This window comes from Bos grunniens, chromosome 18 (genome assembly GCF_055505025.1).
Source record: "Bos grunniens cultivar Pamir isolate PY7600 chromosome 18, Bosgru_T2T1.0, whole genome shotgun sequence".
In the NCBI taxonomy this organism is placed as follows: Eukaryota; Metazoa; Chordata; class Mammalia; order Artiodactyla; family Bovidae; genus Bos; species Bos grunniens.
In genome coordinates, this window is record NC_141182.1 from 28,760,250 (window position 1) to 28,784,327 (window position 24,078).

The following is a 24,078-nucleotide window of genomic DNA, read 5'->3' on the forward strand; positions in this document are numbered from 1 at the left end:
TAGTTTTATATTATGGATATGTACTATTATAATTTTGCAATCCACATTTTTTTAACAGCATATATGTTGCTATGGTAAGACAAAAGAACACCAACAAGCACATAAAACAACAGCATACCAGCAAACTTTTTTGGATAATACCATTGTGTACTCCCTCCCCGTCAAAGAAGACCAGGGCCAGACAGATAGTACGGTTATGAAGGCAGATTTTATTCAAGACTCTTGAATTAAGGGAAAAGAAACCCCAGAGTATTCCTGTGCTCCATTCCCAATATAACAAAGGCAGTGAGAGTATGTAGCCAAGGAGAAGATGGTTCTTTGTATGAAAACATACTAAAAAGAAACATCACCATCACGTCTGGGGGAATTCTGGCTAAATTGACTGAACAGGATTCCTGCTGAAGAGCAGACCAGAGTGATCAATACCATCTGTAGGAACTGAGGAATTTTGATCAGATGTGATGGGGGAGAGTGTCATATGTCAAAGGTAGGAGATTCTTGCTAAACTGTATTTTACGGGGGAGGTGCGGAGCGGGGGCGGGGGTGGAATTTCTTGTTAAGACTGAATTTTACAAGAACCTGGATGGAAGGATGTAGGGGAAGGTTTGTAAGAAATTTGGTCAAGCCAAGAGTCTTTTCACCTCAAAGAGATCAAAGTGAAAATAAAAATGCAATGCAAATAAAATGTTGCAATTGTCTATTGCAGTCTTTTACTACTATTCTGATTTTTGGGGTTTTTTGAGAGTTATGTGTCAATTACAGGCTTCTCTAATAGCTCAGTTGGTAAAGAATCCACCTACAATGCAGGAGAACCCAGTTTGATTCCTCAGTCAGGAAGATCTGCTGGAGAAGGGATAGGCTACCCACTCCAGTATTCTTGGACTTCCCTTGTGGCTCAGCGGGTAAAGAATCTGCCCATGATGCAGGAGACCTGGGTTCGATCCCTGCATTAGGAAGATCCCATGGAGAAGGGAAAGGCTACCCACTCCAGTATTCTGGCTTGGAGAATTCCATGGACTGTGTAGTCCAAAGATAGAGTCACAAAGGTACTCTATATTTAAGTACCTGATTGAAATATTGTGTTTTATCCTTCAATCAGTTCTGTGTATTCAGATGTATTATAGTATATCTTTCCTATTTTTGCAGCAAGGAAACTGCGTGGTTGAGACATAATTTCTACTGAAGCTCAGCTAGTAGGGACAGTATAACTTCAGATTTTAGAGTCAACTGCTATAAGATCATGCTTACTATTTTGGGTAATTAAAATCATTATAGAAAAAATGATGACCAACTATATCTCAGGTTCTCCTCAATAATGGAACTTTTCCTGACAGATATCAACCAAGTGTACTGAAGTTGAGGTAATATAAGTTTAGGAGCTTGTGAGGTAAGTTGTTGACTTTCCTTGTGACTGGCTCATATTGTAGTGTAGTTTGGTGAAGGACTGGACTAATAATACAAAAAAGAGAGGCCCAGGGGAAATAATGAGTATAAAGTGCAGGAAAGGGTACTCTGACTTTCATTTGTCATTTCTCAGAAATCTATTTTGAGCTGAGTGTTCTGTTAATCATCCTTTTGTTATAATCCTTTACATTTGGGAAGAATGTTCATATTCATGGACTGATTTAATCACTATAGCAAACCTCTAAAGAAAGTATGACACTCCTCAAATTACTAATAAGAAATTGGATGGTCAGAAAATGAAATTGCATTGTCTGCAGTCACAGTAAGGAAACTTTTATTTATCCAGCAATTATTTAATTTAGAACCAACTAAGTGCCAGACTCTTTGTTAAGATGCTGAAGGAATTCCTATTAAACTGAGAACTTACAGTGTTGTTAGGGTCATGGGAATACCATTCAAATAATTTAACAATTACCTCTGTTCTGTTTTTATTTTACAGAACTATTTATAACAATTGTCATTTCAGTTAAATTGTGACATCACTGCCATTCTCCCCCCACCCCCTCTAAAGACTTCATGCAGGATGTACATTCCTGAGGTTTAGAGGAAGAAAAAGAAAAAAAAAAAAAAAAACTGATGACGTTAGCCAAGCATTACATTTCAGAGATGATATGACTTTGAACTGAGAGCTATTAGAGGTGTATACATATATATACATATATGTATATAATACTTTTAAGTAGTCAGATCAGATCAGATCCTTCCAATGAACACCCAGGACTGATATCCTTTAGGATGGACTGGTTGGATCTCCTTACAGTCCAAGGGACTCTCAAGAGTCTTCTCCAACACCACAGTTCAAAAGCATCAATTCTTTAGCACTCAGCTTTACCTATAGTCCAACTCTCACATCCATACATGACTACTGGAAAAACCATAGCCTTGACTAGGTTCTTAATGATAGTGGCTGAATACAAATTAAGGACTTCATAGCACCTTGATTCTTAAAGTCAAAAGTAGTATAGGTCTTTGGGTCTGAATTTCATCATCTGAAAATGGATGCCAAGCATCAGCTGAAGGATCTATCTAAGAATGCATAGATAAATCAGTGCAGATCCTGAATGCATCATCTTTCTTCACCTCTCTAGTCATCTTTTCTACTCCTGCTTCAAATAAAAGCATCATCAGTCTTTTGTTCTCTCTCCAAAACTACATTTCATATGGCTTCCTTTTTGTTTGGTCCATTGCAAGCCTGGGCAGAAGATCAGATGGAGGTAGGAGATTCATTTTGGGTTACTGTTGTATAATAAAGAATTTGCCTGATCTTCACCTGGAGTTCTTAGGAGGAGACTTGTAAAACCATGGACTGTTTATGGTAGGCCCTTGTGACCACACCTGAGCTTATGCCAATAAACTAACTCATGGTGGGCCTCTAGAAAGGTGAATTTCTAGATAGTCAGGATGTGTGGTGGCCTCGCTAGAATGATCAATCATCTAATTCAAGAGGTGGATCTTTGAGCTGAGTAATATCAGCCTGAGCCCCCATCCTCCCTGAAGGCAAGGAAGATTGGAGATTAAATTCAATCATATGGCCAATGATTCAAAGACAAATAAAACCCTGGCCTTCTGAAGCTAGGCAGAGCTTCCATCTGAAGTTGAAGGGCTTCCTGGAACATACGTTTGGGGGGTGATGAGTCTTGGATCCACAGGGATAGGACATGATGGTTTAGGACCCTCTCAGAGACGCCCCCCCCCTTTTTTAGAGTGGCTCTCATTTGTATCTTTCATAATAACACTATAATCATAAGTGGGGAACTTCCTGAATCTTTGAGTTATTTCAGTGCATTGTCAAAGCTGACTGTTTAATGGGATCCTCCTAATTTTCAGCCTACTGGTCAGAGTGTGAGTGGCCTGGGAACAACAGAACACATGGCTGGTTCTCATGTGAAGGAACTGTGTTTTCACCTTGCAGAGTCTGTCCTAAATCTGGGTACTTAGTGTTACAATTACAGTGCAGTATGGCAGATACTTAACTGTTATTCTTTGTCCATATATTCATGTGTTCTTGCACTGTTTGTGTGTGTCTATCCTTAGCTTATGTGTACTTTTACTTTTAATGGGCTGCTTTCCATGGAGGACTATCCTAAGAATAATACAGCTACTTTGACTAATATGATAGGTCGATTATAACCCCCAAAATTCATATATGGGAGCTCTAACCCTTAGCACCTTAGAATGTGACGTATCTGGATACAGGACCTTTGAAGAGGTGATTAAGTTAAAATGAGGCCACCAATGTTGGTCTTAATTCAATCTGAATCGTGTCCTCACAGTAAGAGAAAATTTAGACATGCAAAGAAACACCAGGGATGCTCACACACAGAGCTAAGACCATGTGAGGATACAGGAAGAAAATGGCCTTCTGCAAGCCAAGGAGAGTGATCTCAGGGAAAAAAAAAAAACCTGCCAATACCTTACTATTGGAATTTAGCTTCTGAAATTATGAGAAAATACATTACTGTAACTTGAGTCTCCCAGTTTGAGTCTGCCATTTGTTATGGCAGCCCAGGGAAACTCATACAACCATATGTGCTGAAAAGTGGGGAAATCTTACAAATGCAGGTGCTTATTGTTGATGCCTAATTAATGTTCAACTAGTTCAGAAATTGGAAAGCCCAATTATTTTGTCCTGAGACAGTAAAAACTCTGAGGCATAGTTCATACACCATACTTCCCTACCAGGTCTGCTGAAGCTTTAACTTTGCTTGAAGTAGTACTCTTGTTTGACTTCTTTTCCCCACATTATGGCTTTCTTCTGGGGGCATTTTGTTAATAAATCACTTAAATATGAATTTTACTTCCAGTGTCTAACTTTTGGGTAATCCATTTTAAGAGAAATTATTTATTCTGCTCTCAGCTTTTGTATGGTATCATAGTAGGCGGGCTGGCCCTTAATCTGTAATATGGCCCTTCTCAAAGTAATCACATTGTGTAACTCTTTCCTTCTAGGTGTATTAGCCTCTCCTTCTAGCCATCCCTCTGAACCTTGAAGAGGTAACAGCTTTCTTGATGCAATTTCCAGAGTGCAGCTCTATGCTCTGTGTTTTCCCTACACTGAGCTCACATTATGTCAAATAGAAAAGTGGAAGATTAGAGACCTGCCTGATGGTTCAGGAGCTAAGACTCCATGCTCCCAATGCAGGGGGCCCAGGTTCAATCTCTGGTCAGGGAACTAGATCCCACATGCTACAACCAAGAGTTTGTCTGCTAAAGATCTCACATGTCATAACAAAGACTGAAGATCCTGCATGCTACAACTAAGGCCTGGCACTTTCAAATAAGTGAAAATAAATAAATTTTTAAGAAAGGAAAGCTAAGGTGCATAGGAAAATCTTGGTGTTTATAACTATCAACTCTAACTACAAAGCCTTACTTTTAAAATTTTTATTTTTGCTATGTGTATGTCTTAGTGAGGAGAAGCATAGTAGTAAAGTGGGTGCTGGGTGCTAAGTCATGTCTAATTCTTTGTGACCCCATGGGCTGTAGCCCTCCAGGCTCCTCTGTCCATGGGATTCTCTAGGCAAGAATACTGGAGAGGATTGTCATGCTCTCCTCCAGGGTCTCTTTCTTCCTGCATTGACAAGTGGATTCTGTATCTCTAGCACCACCTGGGAAATCCAATAGTAAAGTAGATAAGTACAAAATATAAAGATTCCAAAGATTTACCATCTTACAGGTAAATGACAAGGGATATGTGTGAGATATTTTAGCATTCTGTATATCAAAATCTTCATCAACAAGATGGAGATTATAATATTACCTATTTCGTTTTTTTCTTGAGTTAACATATCCAAAATATTCACACTGGTAAGTTCTCAATAACTTATAACTTCTTTTGTTCATTATTGTCTATTGAAAGACTCTATTCTTAGAGTATCAGAATGTGTTTAGTATTTTTTAATAGAGTATTAAAGTATTTTTAGAGTATTTTTGAAAGCAGTGGTAAGAAAGGCCCTTGCTTCCTTCTAAACTTCTTTCTCTGTCCCAGAAAGTGAAAGCATGCATCTTCTGCCTTCTTACTTCCAGAAGGTATCCATGATTGATAAAATCTAGGAAAATAAATCCGATAACAAAAGTCTCAGAATAAGGTCAGCAGATAGACTTTGTAATATTCTTCTTCCAGAACATACTCTAATGTTTGGTCCTTTAGAAGTTTGCATTTATTCAATACTTACTCTGTGTACTGTGTTGGTCTAGGCTCTAGGAATATACCAGTAAACAAGACAGATAAAGGCTGGGACAGTCATAACACACACTATACGAAGAAGCAGTGGAAAGATTGTATGACCGTCACTTTTTCATTTGAGAAAGTGACTGGGCTGGGAATTGTGGATTCTCTTCATGTGAGAAGTCAGCAAAGGCCTCCAGGAATAAGTAGCACTTGAGAAAGGCCTTGACATCTAAAGAAAAGCCAGTCATGAAAAGGGCCAGGGTGAGGGACTTCCTAGGTAGAGAAAATAGCAGTTCCTGTGACCCTGATGTAGGAGAGAATGTGTTTCATGAGGAAAATAAGTAAATAAAGTAACAAAATGATGAGAAAGCAATAAACCTTCAGAGTTTCCTAACCCACATAAGAGAGTTCTCTTGGCATATTCCTTAAATACAAATAAAGCAGTTCACTTTATATTCGGACAACAGCAAAAGACATCCTATCATAAACTATATGAAAATTTCCTCCTATGCTCTCTATGTAAAATGGGCTGATCTAATTACTGACAGGGAGAGCTAGCCTCATAAGTTGCAACACATTTACTTATAAATACCTAGAATTTCAGATTTTGGACATATCTATTTAAAATAATGCTGAGTTCTCAGGAAGATCAGAGAGGCACAAAGAAGCCAAAAAGAGAAATGTCAAATAACTGCTCACATTGGCCCTAAAATAACTCCTAGATGGTAATTTTTGAAATGTATAGCAGCACCTTCAAATCCACAACTCTTGTCAAATCGGTGTTATTCTCCAGTTTTGTACAGATGAATTTAAAATTTTCCCAGATAGGATTTGGCTCTGAGCTTCTAAATGTTCATCAAAGATAACTTTGAAAAATTCAATTATGCTACCTTTTTTTCCTTCCAAAAGGAAGAAAACCTTGCCATAATCAGTGGAGCTATTTTTAAATTGCAGGAGGGCAGAAACGAAGGTACAAATTAATGAGCTGATGTCATATTAATGTAGTCTTTTTGATCTTGTAATCATGAGCTCTTTACAAATCATGTTTAGTTTCAAGATTGTGATTTGAGACTCCTGGTTGCAGACATATAATTTAAATACCATTAAAGGAAGCTCCAGATGTTTCAGGGGAAACATTTCTTATTATATTTAAGAATGAAACCACAGAGGACAATTTTGTCTAACTAGCTGTGCGCCTATGGACAATTTGCTTTACCTCTCAAGACCTTAGATGGTTTATTTGGATTGATTGATTCCTAGGGCTCTTTCAGTTTTGGTATTATATGAAAATTGTCCACGACTGATAAGTCTAAGAAAATAAATCTTTAAAGAAAAGTCTCAGAATGTCAGGTGGTAGACTTTGCAGTATTACTTTAAAAAAAAATCAGAAAGTCTAGGTTATACAATCCTTTTTTTTTTTTTTTTGAGGGGGAATGATGTCTTGTCATTCTACTTTAAGATTCTTGTTGCTTACATGCTAATATGTCCACAGAAACCAAACTTCAAAATGTAGGTCACACTACTTTGTGATAAGGGTTCATGGGAAGTAGACTTTTGTTAGTTTTATGACAACTCTCTCTAAATCTTCAGGATCCCTTGACTAGTTAGGAAAGCTTTTACAACAAAAACATTTTTGCTAAATGTAGAGAAGAAATAAAGATGCAGCAAGAAAAACAACCCAACAACAAAAATCTTGACATTTAAAAGTGATTTGAAAGCAAAATAAAAATCTGAATTATAAGGAAGTCAGATCAAAATGATTGTGCAGTCAGGAACAGTTCCTAAGAGAGAAGCCAAAACAGTGTTTTTAGTTTTTCAGAAATGAATGTTTTTGTTCTTCCCTGAATATTCTTCGTTAGGTAGAAGCTGTTTATTTATTGAAGGTCAGGAATTTTAGCGTAAATGCTGGAACAATCGGATGGAACATGTAGTGTGATTTCTTCAAGGACCACTCGAGGAATTGTTCCTCCTTTGTGGTTTAAACACTTTCAGTGGTGCTTTTTTGACAGATGTGTGGTTATGAATATTTATAGTATTGCCAAACATGAAAAAGAAAATGTTTTGTCCCAGCCCTAGAATGAAATGTATATGATGCTTTTGGAAAAAATAGGGAGAAATAGTAAAGAACTATTTATCTTTGAAATTGAATTTGAAGTCTGAATTAGTTTTGCCATCTAAGACACTGCCACTGAATGATTTCATAGTAGGTTTATTAATTAGTTTTTAAAATTTACACTACTTCACTTTTTCTTGATAAAAGTTATCTCCAGTAACAGAGTCCATTGTTTCACAATTAATTTAATGAAAAATTTTAGGTTTTCTCTTAATTGAAGACAGAATTCTTCAGTGTCCAAAAAGCTGAACAGATCACGGGTAGCTGAATATAAAGTATAAAACATCAAATAAGATCTTTATATTTGGCAAAACTAATACAATTATGTAAAGTTTAAAAATAAAATAAAATAAAAAAAAAAAAAGATCTTAACCAGATCCTGTCTTTGTTGTTGTTTAGTTGCCCAGTCATGTCCGACTCTTTTGTGATCCTATAGATGGGATTATCTAGGCGAGAATTCCGGAGTAGGTTGCCATTTCCTCCTCCAAGGGATCTTCCTGACCCAGGAATTGAACACGCATCTCTTGCCCTTGTCCCCTGCGTTGCAGGCAGATTCTTTACCACTGAGCCACTCTGATGCTGAGTGTCTTTCGCATATATTAATACTATCACAGTTTTACTGACAAGAGATCATATGCTTTTCAACAGCCTCAGTTATAAACCCCTTAAAGGACCAACACATGATATTAGTTATTATCTTATCACTTGCATACAGCACTTGGTTACAGATACATGTCCACTTTATAGAGAGCAGTATTTTTGTTTCAGGTTCTGATTTCTGGGGATTCAAGGCTGAGCTGTAAGTGATGCTTTTAAAAGAAATGCAGTTTCATCTCAGGAAGCAGGTACAAGACTAATGATGAAAGGAAAAGCCAACCCAAGTTTTTGTAATAATGCTGGTTCTCTAAGTAGGACAGATTGCTGCATCTCATGGATTATTCTACTAGGAAGGAGGAGAGATGGGGGGAGAATGAATAAAGTAGCATTTATCTTCCATCTGTCAGTGATTCAACCACAGAACATTAACTCCTGCTTCTGCTTCTGGGTTTTGTATATGTGGGAGCAAAATGGGCTTTCCTCTGTGCCCCACACATCAGCATCAAGAAGGGAAGACTCAGGGTACAGGGTGATAGGCACATGGGACCAGCATGCAGGTTTTGTTTTTCTGGATCTAGTTGGAGCCTTCATAGAACAGGCTCCAGAAGCAGTAGCTAGAACAAGTGACAGATTGGTGTTGAGTGTGTTATTTGATTATATGCAGTAAACTCTGGCATTTAAGAATCCATATAAGAAGAAAGTTGTATGGTATGTGTTTTATTTCTAATTTTATTCCCTTTGAAACTGTTCAAATATAGCAATCCTTTCTCAACTGTGGATTTCTAGGTCACATATATAAACTGCTTATACTTCTGCAACAGCAAGAGTCCTGAATTAGCTGTGCACAAGCAATTAAGTAAAAGTATATGTGTTCACAATGCCATTCATGATCATTCTTTCTCAGACATAACATTTTGAGGTTGTGAACTTTTGAGTCTCTCACACCCATCTCCCAACTTTTACCTACTGCTCCCCATGAGATCAGTCTTACTCATAAGTAATTCTGCAACAAATGTATATATATAATAGCACCATACAATTGTTCAGCTCTTAAACATGACCACTAAATCATATGCCCGTTAGCAATGATAAGATATTACTTCCAATTTAATATGTGAAAAATACCTTTTGTTATTTAATCAGTTTAATGCAAAACCTCTATTTAAGGTGGCATGTAAATGTCAAAAATTAAAATACTTGAAAAGAAACGCTAAGGAACTGGGAGGAAGGGAATTAGAGTCAGAAAATAGGAAGCCAAAAGAATAGTTAGTATGAAAATTCCTATCTTTTTCATCTTCCTTCATTTCCTCCTTCTCCTTTATTTTCTTTTAGATACATATGAGTAACATCCTGTACTATCTTGATTATCACATTTCTAATATACTTTGATGGTAAGATATAAAAGTTTTCATGAGTAAATATGTAATAGAATCGTTTCTGGCTGTAAAAAAACAAACTCCAAAGCTTTTATTCAGTTAGCCCTGAACTTATGATGTAAAAGCTGTTGTAGAAATAACCCTGACTCAAAATGCGCTGTTCACAATGGAAGATCCTGATCACACAGCTGGAAATGTTATCTAAGATAAGGCAAAAACAGTGTTTACCTAAATTTATCTGAATGACTTCTTCCAAAGAAGTTAAAATTAGCCATTGTGTGAATTTCAGTAGGGAAGTTTGGTTACCCAGTAGGAAATTTTTTTAGCAATCTGGGGTAGGTGGAGAATGGTCATAATATTAGTAATGATTGATTTTTACCATTGGCACACTTATTTTCTTTAAAGTGAAATTTGATGGGAAAAAATAGGGAAATGGAGGAATCCTGCTATTATTTGGAACGATAACCAAGAAAACCACAACACTGTCAATTCTTCATAAAGTCTTGACAAGGAGTTGCATAATGACTGAGATTAGGGCAAGGAGACCCTATTATACATGTTACATACCTTCAGTCTAATTCCTACATTACTGGAAAGTTATCTAATATATCTTCTAATAGTATTTGGTTTCAGCAATCTTAAATTATACTCTGGGCTTCCCATGGGGCTCAGTGGTAAAGAATCCACCTAACAAGCAGGAGACACAGGAGGCGCAGGTTTGATCCCTTGGTCAGGAAGATACACTGAAGGAGGAAATGGCAGCCCACTCAAACATTCTTCCCTGAAAAAAATCCCACTGACAGAGGAGCCTCTGGGGAGCTACTGCCCATGGGGTTGCAAGAGTAGGACAGGACTGAGCACACTCACAAACCGTACTCTTGCTGTGCTGTGCTTAGTCATTCAGTTTTGTCCAACTCTTTGTGACCCCATGAACTGTAGCCTGCCAGGCTCTACTGTCCATGGGGATTCTCCAGGCAAGGATGCTGGAGTGAGTTGCCATGCCTTCCTCTAGGGGACCTTCTCAACCCAGGGATCGAACCCAGGTCTCCCACATTGCAGGTGGATTCTTTACTGTCTGAACCACCAGGGAAGTCCAAGAATACTGGAATGGGTAGCCTATCCCTTTGCCGGTGGATCTTCCCAACCTGGGAAACAAACCAGGGTCTCCTGCATTGCAGGCAGATTCCTTATAAGCTGAGCTACCAGAGAAGCCCTGTTATTCAAATAAAATTTTGAAATAGTTGAAATCTACCCCAAAATTTCCTATGTTACTTTGACTCAAATACACATGAACTTTTCTATTTTTTTTTTTTTAACCCTCCCAGATTACTTTTAAGAAAATTTAAATAGCATAGATGGGGTTCAGGATACACTATGCCAAAATATGGCATTTTGACATTAAATATTTTAAGCTAAGTTTGAGAAAATAGTGGAAGCACAGTCAGTTTGACCTTCCTATTCTTTTCCCCTGAAATAGGTCGTAAAATCTCTTGTGAGAGATCCCCTCTCTATACCTACACCTCTCTATACCTCTATATAGCCAACTTTCAATTGCTTCATATTCCTTAACCTATCACATTCTTCCAGGACTGCCTGCTCTGAAAACACTCAAGAATGTTTGATGCAGTCTTTATTTCCTTAGGAAGGAATATAAGTAAATTTGTATTCTTTCCTCCTATTAATCTGTCTTTGTCAGTTTAATTTTCAGACCCTCTCAGCTAACCTAAGAGTGTTGAGAGAATTTTTTTCTTCCCCTTCAGCATCAATAAAATAATATTTTTGTGAAACCAATGGTTGGCTCTGTAAAAAGATTTAATACAGTACTCAGTCATCAGTGGGGTGACACATGAACCTTAATATAACACCTACAGGTCACACTGAAACCATAAGTTTTAGTATGATTTTAAAATATTACTGCTGGACCACAGAGCCTAGTCTGGGAAATTTACATTCATCTTTCATGTGAATAAGTCTGAAGTTCATGTAACTTGTAAATCTGATTTGCTTTAGCTTCTAAATCCCTAAATATCTATTCCTACATAATCTAGTCATTTACCCCCTACTAAAATATTAGAATAGAGAAATTGTTCATTTTATTTTTACAAAAAACTAAACTGAATTTTTAGAAGCAATCTTTTGTCTAAATATTTATACCTCATTTAACTCAGAACATAGAAAATATATGATTTTGATTGTTCAAAACCTGGAGGCCATTTTATTAATTTTCATATTCATTTATTTCTGCTACCCTTAATTTTAAAATAAAGTTTCTTTTACTTACTTCAAACACTTTTACTATTTTTTCTTCTCAAAATTCCAAATATTAAAGTTTTATTACTTCATTGAATGCATCAAAAAATAAAGATAGTCTACTCAGATTTCTCTTGAAATTAAAAATATTTTAAATTTATTGTTCTATCAAATATCTAGAGTCAAAAGAATTATTTTTAATTCTTAAGCCTTTTTTCTTAAGGGAAAATGGATTAATTGGCTTCCTGGTTTTCTTCTATGTAGATTATTTGCAAAAATCACCCAATCATTCTCCTCTCTGTATTCACTCCTTTTTGTTTTGTGACCATGAAGCTCCTCCTCTACAGAAGGAGAGTGTATTTCCTCCTCACCCCCTGAATCTGTTCTGTTCTGTCCTTACTTGTTACTTGTTTTAATCAGATTGTACTGTGTGTTGTAGGAACATTGTGGCAATTGTGAGTTCAGTGGATTATCCAGTTAAGATCAGTAGAACCAAGTACCATTCATATAAACTATTGAAAACACTAATTTAGCATTTTAAAATTTTGTTGGAAGATTGTTATAAAGAAGATGCATTTTTTTCTCAATAAATAATCATATTTTGGTTAGTACTTCAGGGAAATAGCAAAGTTATTGCTTCTTAAACCAATAAGCAAATATCATAACAAAATATATTTCCTTAACTCATTTGGTGTGGGTTGTTGGGGGAAATGAGAGAGAGAGAGAGGGAGATTATTCTCCTCCCAGCCAATAGAGCTGCTCTTAATCCCTTAAGAAAATGTGAGTGATGAAAACACTGGTTTTCACAGTTGCTCCTTTTACTTGGATAAGGGCCATCCTTGGTTTCTCATGACAGAAGACAAAGTTTAGATCTCAAGGGGAAAAAAAATTGTTGAAAACCCTCTTTGTGAGGTTTTTCCTATGCAGATAATCCAAAGTGTTCTATAGAAATTAAGATTCTGAATTGCATTCAAATTAAGACCAGATAATGCACCTGCATTTGAATTTTAAATCTGCACATGGTCGTCTGCATTTATTACTAAGTTTTAGCTATAGAAGAGCAGATGGCTCCCTCTGCTCCAGATCAAATACTGTCAACTACTTATTTGATCATCTGCATTGGGTTTTTGATTTAAATAATTGAGATTTTTCAGTCCGTGCTTCTGAAATCTGACCTGCTTCTTCTGGCTTTTCTGATTGTGGAGACTATTTTTGGCTTTTGACCAAGGCCTGTTTACACCAACTTTTTGAATATAGTTAATTCATGAATGGGAATTTAAAAGAAAGTCCTTCAAAATATAGTCTTCCATACTCTGTTTCAAATAAACAACTAGATAACACTGTGCTTGATTTAATAGGCCATTATCCACAAAAAAGGAAAATGGATTAATTGGCTTCCTGGTTTGCTTCTATGTAGATTATTTGCAAAAACCACCCAATCATTCTCCTCTCTGTATTCGCTCCTTTTTGTTCTGTGACCTTGAAGCTCCTCCTCTAGAAAAGGAGAGTGTATTTCCTCACCCCCTGAATCTGTTCTGTCCTTCTTAGTTAGTTGTTACTTGTTTTGATCAGATTGTACCCTGTGTGTTAGGAACATTGTGGCAATTGTGAGTTCAGTGAATTATCCAGTTAAGATCAGTAGAATCAAGTACCTGATCACAGACATTTGTGGGAACCCTCCACAAGAGGGTTGAGTAGCTGAGCACGGTCTAAATTGCCACTCCACCAAAAAAAAAAAAAAAAAGTAGAAACAAAGAAAGGAAACTAAATAAATTGTTGCTACCTTAAGTCATTAAGCTTTGGTGCTATTATATAACAGTACCTAACTGATAAAATTTTATTTTATTTTTCACTGAGCATTTTTTTCCCCACATGGTTTAGGAATTTCAGTCATGGGCTTAAAACCTAGCAGATCTTTACAATTTAACTTGACAATTATTTTTTAACCCTTATGTGCCTCCACTCATTTATTCAGTGAACAGATATTTAAATAAGCTTCTCCTATATGCCAATCACTGTGCAAGGCACAGATGGAGTGGTGACTAAGGATAAAACCTATTAATTATGGCATTTTAATTCTAGAAAGAGATATCCATGTCTTCTGATTGCTGCAAGAAGTAAAGTAGGAGATGAATATATAACACTCAAGCATGTGGATGCCAGGTGTTCAGTTCAGTTCAGTTCAGTCACTCAGTCGTGTCCAACTCTTTGCGACCCCATGAATTGCAGCACGCCAGGCCTCCCTGTCCATCACCAACTCCCACAGTTCACTCAGACTCACATCTATTGAGTCAGTGATGCCATCCAGCCATCTCATCCTCTGTTGTCCCCTCTTCCTCCTGCCCCCAATCCCTCCCAGCATCAGAGTCTTTTCCAATGAGTCAACTCTTTGCATGAGGTGGCCAAAGTACTGGAGTTTCAGCTTTAGCATCATTCCTTCCAAAGAAATCCCAGGGCTGATCTCCTTCAGAATGGACTGGTTGGATCTCCTTGCAGTCCAAGGGACTCTCAAGAGTCTTCTCCAACACCACAGTTCAAAGGCATCAATTCTTCAGCACTCAGCCTTCTTCACAGTCCAACTCTCACATCCATACATGACCACAGGAAAAAACATAGCCTTGACTAGACGGACCTTTGTTGGCAAAGTAATGTCTCTGCTTTTGAATATACTATCTAGGTTGGTCATAACTTTCCTTCCAAGGAGTAAGCGTCTTTTAATTTCATGCTGCAGTCACCATCTGCAGTGATTGTACCAAACCCTATCACTTCCCAATCTATTTTCAGTAGAAAAAACATATTCCCTAAGGAATGATCTTTGATGCAGCTTTACAAAGAACTGTCATTTACCTGAAAAGAATAGAATCAGACTTAAGTGGGACTGAGATCTTGATTCTACCATTATCATCTTTTATTTAATCTCTCTAAATTCTGTTTGGTATCCAAGAAAACAGAGCTAATACTTCTAAATGTGTTTATTAGTATAAGTCTGAACTCTTGTCCTCAATTTATTAGCCTTAACAGATTTCATATTGACTCTGAATCTCTGCAACCACTATCATTTCTTTTTTTTTTTTTAATTTTTTTAGTCTGAAAAAAATAGTTTTAATCTCCAAATTGAGGAATGTGTCAAGATTAAGACCTTTAAGCCCAATCTATACATTCAAGAATGACAAGGAATTTGAATTGGATTTTAGTATTTGACCAATTTCTTTTTCTCCAGAACAACAGCATGAGTTCAAAAAGAACAAGGAGTACCAAACCAATCTTCTGTCATTAATAAAATTATAAGATGAGCATAAAAGGGAATATGACAGACATAACGAATCCAAATGGTAAAGTGATTGGCAGTATTTTTTCTTGTTTTTGAAAGTTCTTATTTTCCAATGGAGAAACAAGCCACAGGATAGTACAGCTAAAATTATTAATTGATCAGAACTAAACAGTGTTTGATCAATGGAGTAACTGTAGGGGGGTTTCCAAGGGAATGCTATGAGGCTCTATCCTACTTAAAATGATGTATCAGTGATTTTGATCCTTACTGATTTTAAAATCGTATCAACCTGGGAGAGATTGGTTAATGAAATCAGGACTTAAAAGATCATAACAGACTAATAATTTATCTTAAAAGCAACAATACGATTTTTTAATAAAAATGTAAAGTCCTACATTTAGGTTAGAAAAAAAAAAATTACACAAGTACAGAAGGAGGAAGACCTGGTTTAACTGCTTTGCATCCAAAAGCGATGAGGTGTTTCGCTTGACCACACAGTGCAATATCATGTCACCACGATGGATGATAATATAGGATACTTCCTGACGTGGGGGAAAATAACATGTAACATTTTCGTAAGTGGATCAAACCAGTTTATAAAATTATAAGACACATACATAAACATAGTTATTAATGGGAAGAAGATCCAAAAGGTAGCAAGCAGTAACTCTCAGTGGTGATAATACAGGTCACCTTCTTCTTTCTGTTTCACACATTTGCTGCAGTCACTTTGTATAATAAGTATTTACTGAAAATACTTGGTATAATAAAAATTTTATTTTGGCTCAATACAGATAAAAAGTATAAGGTGGCTAATAAAAAAAGAAACAACACAAATGCAGTTTTAGGCTGCATTCAGAGAATTATATTTTCTGGAAACGAGACATTGATCAATTCACCATGCTCTGTACTGGGACGGCCATATTGTGTCATAATATCTCCACTTGCTGCACTCCCAGAATTTATCACAATGTGTAAAATGCCTTTATTTGCTCTTCCATTGACTTCTGCTCCACTAGCCAGTATGTTTGTGAGGCCAGAGACGCTGACCTTCCTTATTACTGCGTCACCAGCACCTCATCCAGTACCAGACATATGACTTAGGGCAAGTTACTGAAGTTCTCTGTGCCTCAGGGTCCACATCTGGAAACAGAGGATGATGATATGGCCAACTTGGAGGTTTGAAGTTTTCTTCATGAAACGATGTGTGCAACTCATATCTCAGTTATCATCTTGGTATTAGTATTCCAAGAGCGAATTACTCCTCTGGTCTTTTGTTCGTCCATCTCCTCCCCCGGACGCCGGGGATCAGGAGAGAATGATAAGGAGGCATCTTCCCAGATCAAAGGTATGAATTTCAACAGCTCCATGCACTGCCTCATTTTGTTGAGGATGGATCCATTTTAAGCAAAAAAAGGTGGCTGGAAGGCACTATCTTTCCTCAAACCCTTGACCTTTGGTGTGGCCTCTGGAGACAGGGTAAGTTCTAACCACAAGGCTCCCTGAACTGGAGCTGCTTCCAAGAGCTTACTGGTCCCAGCCCTGGAGTGGTGAGTTAGGGGAGGGAGGTCAGGACTCTGCTTCTCCTGGAGCTCAGGATTGAAAGTGAGCCCAGCTCCTTGATCTATCATTTCTAATTAATATTTGAATAAACTAATCAAAAAAACAAAATCTTGGTTAAGTTGTTCTGACATATTTTTCTTCAAGGTGCCTAAAAACTTGTGACATGGACCCCCTTTTTGGATCTATAGTTGCTGCTGTGAGAACTGTTATGGAGCCAATCCCCACGTGAATTTCACAGATTGCTGAGTTGAACTGAGAATAGGATCAGAACATCCAGGAACTTCAGATCATTAGTCATTTCATAGGGGTAAAGCAGATGGCTTCCCTAGTAGAGGGGTTTTCACCTCCCACAGAATTTGGACACCCTTGCAGAAGTAGGCCTAATTGTTTAGAGAAGCATGTTTGAATTACTCAACCAGAATTTGTAATTCTTCCTTTTCTCATGAAAGAACTCCCCAGATAAGGGGAACTCTCACAATTATTCAAGCCAGTCATCATATATATTTGGTAAGAGTACAACAGTATAAAGAGTGTCTAAACATGTCTGTTCTCTGGAAGTATTCTAAAAAAAATATGTATCACATACAAAAACCATATAAAGTATTTTTTTATCCTTGGCGCTATTGATGTTTGGGGCCGAATAACTGTTGTGAGGACTGTCTTGTACATTGCAAGGTGTTTTACAGAACCCCTAATCTCTAACTACTAATTGTTAGTAATCCCCCTCCACCAATTGTCATGATCAAAAATGTCTCCAGACCTTCCAGGTGTCCACTAATTGCCCTTAGTTAAACATGTATCAGAATATCAAAAAGAGAAAAGAGATGCATTCATTTTCAGCGTGACCAAATGGGGGAGGGTGATAAAAGACATGGTGTCCAATTTCATTTTGTATATATTATTACAGATTTGTTGTTCATTTAACCATTCATTTGTCTGTTTCTGTATATGAAGCAGAGAGCTAGAGGCAATGAGGATAAGCAAAATGTTGGTCATTTTCTCCTTCTGAGAATAAAATCTCAAAAATATATCATAAAAAATAATTCTATCCTGTGTGGCAGTGTACCACCACCAACGAAAAATGATACAGAAAACAGAGTCTTAAAGTGGTATAAAAATGGAATCAGGAAATTGATTATTTAGGTTTTATATCCTAGTGTTTATCACTGTTACCAATGTGTGATTTTAAAAAACTTATGCCACCTGTATTAGTTTATTATAAAGTCCCACAGATAGGGTGGATTAAATAACATACTTTTATGTTCCCATATTCTGGAGGTTTCAAGTCTGAAATTAAACCCATAAGGCTGGGTTTCTTCTGAGACTTCTCTCCTTGACTTGTAGAAAGTGGTCTTCTCCCTTTATTTTCACATCATTAACGTTCATTTGTGTCTCCATGTCCTAATTTTCTTTTCTTACAAGGTTACTGGTCATATTGGATTAGAACCCACCTAATGACCTTACTTACCTCTCTGAAGAGCCCATCTGTGAGGACAGTCACATTCTGAGGGACTGAGGTTTGGAACTTCACCATGAATTTGAAGGGAACAGAATTCTGCCCATAATGTTACCACTCTAAGTTTCCCTTTCCTTATTTGTAACATTTGGAGTATAATATGTGTTTCATAGTTGATTGCTATGCAGATTAAATGAAAATAAATAATAGGTACATTTTATATATTACACTTGGCGTAGTGTCTAAAATATAAGAAGACTACAACATAGTTAACTATTAAAATGTAATTTTATTTTATTCTGGCTAAACAAAACATACTGTGAAGGAGCATTTGAGTAGAGTCGGAAAAGCAGATGCAGAGGAAGGAGTATGTAATTCAAGGAGGAGGACACTAAAAGCAATGTACAAAGGCACAGAAGTCCATTTCAGAATTGAACAGTATGTCCTTGATTCTAATATGCACACTTTTTTCTAGTATTATTGAGAACGATTGTTTTGCTTCTTTTTTATTTTTTTTAAACTTTTTATTTTGTATTCAAGTATAGCCAGTTAACCATGTTGTGATTGTTTCTGGTGGACAGCAAAGGGCCTCAGCCATACATATGCATGTATCCATTCTCCCCCAAACTCCCTTCCCATCCAGGCTGCCACAAAACATTGATCAGAGTCCTCTGTACTATACAGTAGGTAATTGTTGGTTGTCCATTTTAAAAATAGAAGTATGTGTCAATCCCAAACTCCCTAACTCTCCTTTCCCCCCATCCTTCTCCCTGGCAAACATAAGTTTAAGAGCAATTTTTAAAGGTATATTTTACACTTGGCATCTTGCGTAACCTTGTTTCTTTAAATTCCCCTCACTTCCAATCTGTTAAGACTATTTTCTACTATTACATGCCGTATAACTCAAGTGTTAAGATGATTGCATTTCACCTGGAATAAGGCAAGAATCTGTAGCAGTGAGAATGGAGGTAGGCAGAAGCTTAATTGATGAACATGCTTCTGTTCTTCATAATGTATAAAACGTTTCATGGAGTCTGAATATGAAAGTACAGATGTAAACAACTGGACAAAGGAAGACAGGAGAAAGATTTAGGTTTGGGGAGCTTGGTATCAGCCAGGCTAAGTTGGTTAGTTAGATCATGTGCAGAAAAGTTTGTGTTGTTAACTCCAGTACCTCATCCTACTCCTAGGGAAACAAAAAATGCAGTTGTTAAAAATATAATAAGAATGTGCTACTGTTTCCTGTCCCTGATCTTGTTAACCAACAGCAAGATGGTATAAAAAGAATATTCATATGAGGAAGACTTGATTAAGTAATTGATCCCAAAGAGCTTGAAATTTTACAGTTAAAATTCATCTCTATATAGAGCTAAAATTCATCATCTATAAAAACATTCCTACATGCATGCATATATGCACATATAGTCTTATATTTTTCAATCATAATACCAAATTAAATGAATATGTGTAAGTCAATATCTGGAATATAGAAAAATGAAACTTTATATTATATTTGTACATGGATAACTTATTCACTAATTATTATATAGAGAAAATATTTTTATGGATTACTAGTCAAAGTTCAGTTTGATTTCTTAAAACTCAGAGACAAAGGGACATTATTTTCTCTAATAGACTAAAATCCTTTTCTTTGTATGTCCTATTTTATTGTCCCCATAACCTCTACATTTTTAAAAAGTTTAGTGATATTGATTGAGTCAATATAATTCTTCAATTTAGATATACCTAATATTGAATGTTAACCACAGCTGTTCAGATACTCATATTACTTAAATTCCCTGATTCTTAGTGTGTCTTTTCTTCTGTACAAAGATGATAACATTTGGCCTCAAAGTTTCATTGTAAGGATTAAATTAAATAATAAGTGCATGAAGAACACCTAGTGAAATATCAGCTTCATAATAGGTGCGAGATACATGGTTCTCCCTATCTTCTTTATCTTTGTTGAACAAGGAAATATAAATCAATGTCTAATGACATGTAGGAATAGAGAAAATTACATTTTCACATAGGCAAGTTTCCAATAATTTATTATAACTTAGGGACAATTCTGTTATGGAAACACATTTCAAATTATAATTTGACTTCATATAGCCTGGAAACACTAAACACATCATAAAACACAAAAACAAATGTTTACAAAGACGGATGCACAAAAGCATTTCCATTACTACTGCATTTCCCCAGGGGACTCACCTGACCTGAAAAGGTTTCTATAAGTTTCTAAAATGAAATAAAATATGTGAATTCCCTTCAGAAGATATCAGAGAAAACGTTTCCAAAATGCTTCAATACAAGAAATAGAACCTAGTCCTTTGATGCTTGAGGGTATATACCATGTTGTGGTGAAGCCAATTTGTAGACACACAGACTTACTTCTCACCTACATAGAGAACTCAGAGTCATTTATAGAGCGAAACCTAAAAAGTAGCTGGAACAAACCAATTGTAAATTTCAGTTTTTGCCTCATTGTATTTTTACGTTTCTTTTTTCTCATCATATTCATCTAATTTTGCCTCTATTAATTGAGCACCTCTGTGTGCATGACATAACATACTACCTTTCACTAGTTTCTTTTATGTCTGTCTCAATTAGTAGGGTTAACACTTTCTGACAGATTTAGGGAATATTTTCAGACTACCTTTTTGGCCATTTTGTCCTTACAATGTCTAAAATGTAGCAATCAAATATCTACATACTAACCATCACTATATTATTCTATAAATCCTTACTGAAACCACACAATGACCAAAAGATATAGCTATTATTAGCACCATTTCAGAGTTGTAGAGAAGGGAAAATTAGGTTTCAAGAAGCCAAATAATCTCCTCAAATTCACAATATGGATAAGAGAAGTTGTGCCTGACTCCAGTGTCTCCACAATCTTTCCAACATTTGTAGCTTAGGAAGAAAAAGATCAAACCAAGCAAAACATGATGGATAGAGCATACAACTGAATCCAGAAACTGAAGCTTTTCTGGCTGAGAATTCCAGGTTCCATTACAAATGATGAAGAAGAAGTGCCTTTAAGTTTCCATCAAGTTTAAAATCTATATGTACAGCTGCATGGCAACAACAATCTTCATTTAATTGGCTTTTATTTAGGTCCATCTCAAAGGATTTTGACATGAAAATAAATTCTCTAAAATTAAGCAGAGACAGAGTATTGAAATATAAATGAAGACACTTTGGAAAAGAAATGGAAGTATGGAATTGATTTGGGCAATTCTGTCTTTGATTTCCCTTCATTAATTGTTCTGTCTACTCGTGTTTTTCATGGTATGCCCCATACCAAAAGCTTTTCAGAATGTACCTTGACAAAGATGGCACTTTTAGTACAGACCTATTTAGTTCATAATAGTGTGTCTCAAAATCAAACCTGGGGGAAGAGGATTATGGAGGAATGAGGTCTAATGAAGGTACTTTCTGGCTGATGGGAGAACTCAATAGACAGAAATAAAACAAAACAGATGCATTCAGCGTCAGGACAATGAATCAATGTGAAACAGATAGATTCTGTGCTCTTAAACACAGTATTGTATGTGAGTAAGTCCAATTCAGTACTAGAAGCCATAATCAAAAGAGAACCTGGAAAATGTGAGCTGAGTGCCAGTGAAAAATGTGAGTGTGGAGTGAAAGAGACACCAACAAGGTGTGGTCTGATAAATTCTCTAGAAACTGCAAGTATAATCATGCTCTTTCAAGTTTACATGTCTTTGATGGAGTACCAATGACAGCTTGTAATTGAGACCCTTTCAACGTTGCTGACAGTATATTTTTGATCCTCCAATTGTTTACCTTGCTGGACTCAATTCTAACACAATCCTTTTACTTTATGCTGCAGCAAAATCTATCTACTTAAAGTTTCCCAGTGGATTTTTCTTATGATGTTTGCATATGCTATGTTTTCTGCCTCAAATTCAGGTCTCCTACGTATCCTGTCTCTGCCTTCCAGGGTTAGTCAAAGTTTCCTCGACTAGGAAAACTTACTGAGACTAATTCAGGCAAATATAAAGACTTCTGTTCTGTGCTTCTAAGATATCTTGTGTTGATTTCCCGTATAGCAGAGATGACATTACATTGTATCTGATTATAATATGATTGCATTTCCTCTATACCTGCCATATTCCTGCCACAAAAGTATCATATTCTCTTGAAATAAATCTTTACCTGCTAGACAAACATTATAGTTTAGTGTCAGCTGATATTATACTTCAACACTTTCCTTCCTTTTCCTGTGACAGACATCACTAACCTGTTTAAGCAGGTTTGTACTGATATAGGAAACATGGTTTCTTAATCTTTCTACCACTTCAAGACAGACCTATTAACCATAGTTGAAGATCCTAACAGTCATTATAAATGTCCTACCAGTCAGGGCCCAAACTACACTTTTAACATATATATTTACTATGTCATTATGTTATTTGGTAAACCTAGCCCAGAAAAATGCCAAGCACAATCTTGTGTTTGATTGATTAAATCATGTGGTTGATTAAGATCAATACCTAATTAGTGTATCTTTCCTGAAGTTCCTTTTATAATTTCTCTTCTTCTTACTTGTCCCATAAGCACATTGATTCTTAAACAGTCATATCTTAAAGACAGTCTCCATCACCTCCAAAACGGAAAGTTGTAAACATGTTTTAGACATGAGGCATTACATTTTTCAATATTAATTTACATATTAGATATGTGGAATCTTTCTTCTAAGACCAATGGGAAGACCTTGGAATTTCCAGAACATCAGAATAGTAAAGAACCTTTTATGGCCACAGAGTTGTGTTCAGCTGACAGATTTCCTCCTATCTGTGGATACTGTGTGCATGCCATTTAGATGTTTAGTTATATTCCTAGTTGGGCTTCCCTTGTGGCTCAGTGGTAAAGAACTTGCCTGCCAATGTGAGAGACATGGGTTTGATCCCTGGTTTGGGAAGTTCCCCTGGAGAAGGAAATGGCAACCCACTCCAGTATTATTGCCTTGAGAATTCTATGGACAGAGGAGCCTGTGGGCAACAGTCCATGGGGTTGCTAAGAGTCAGACACGACTTAGTGACTAAACAACAACAATATTCCCAAATGATGATCAAAATTCTTATCCACCCTCATGCCTGTTCTGCCTAGTTAGACTTAGGATGACATCTCTGAATGTGTGCATTTTAGGGTAGGTAGGTAAGTGGTGTATGTGATCTGTGAAAAGGGTTCCTCTGCTTGTGTATAGTCTTCATGTGGGATTGAAATTCATTATCCCTACACCATGTGATTTTCTTATTTCCACTCTAGGAGTGAATTTGTCCACAACTCCATGTTTGTCCTATTTTATGATGGCTAACAGATAGTTAAGAAATTCATTTATGCTCAGACAATGACCACCAATAAGAGTCATTCAGAGAACTGACTTTGGGTATAATGTAGGTCCATTGCTCGTACTAATTAGTAAACTAGTGATTTCTGTAATTCTCTCTGGTGTTTTAAAGACAAGGAAGAAAGACTACATTGTGCAAAATGGAGATTTGTATTCTTTTTCTTTAAAATAAAGAAGGTGTGTCTTTGCATGTGTGTGTTTGTATAGTAGTTGTTGCTCATTGTTTAGTCACATCTCCTGCTTGGCAGGTAGATTCTTTACCATTGAGCCACCAGGGAAATCCCAATACATATATATTTAATCTGGATTAATAAAATTACCTATCTCTACTGAGTAAAATCACTAGACAATTATCTAACATATTATTGCAAATAGTTTGTACTTTAGCTAAAAAAATGTAAAATGATTTTATAAATAAAGAAGATGCAATG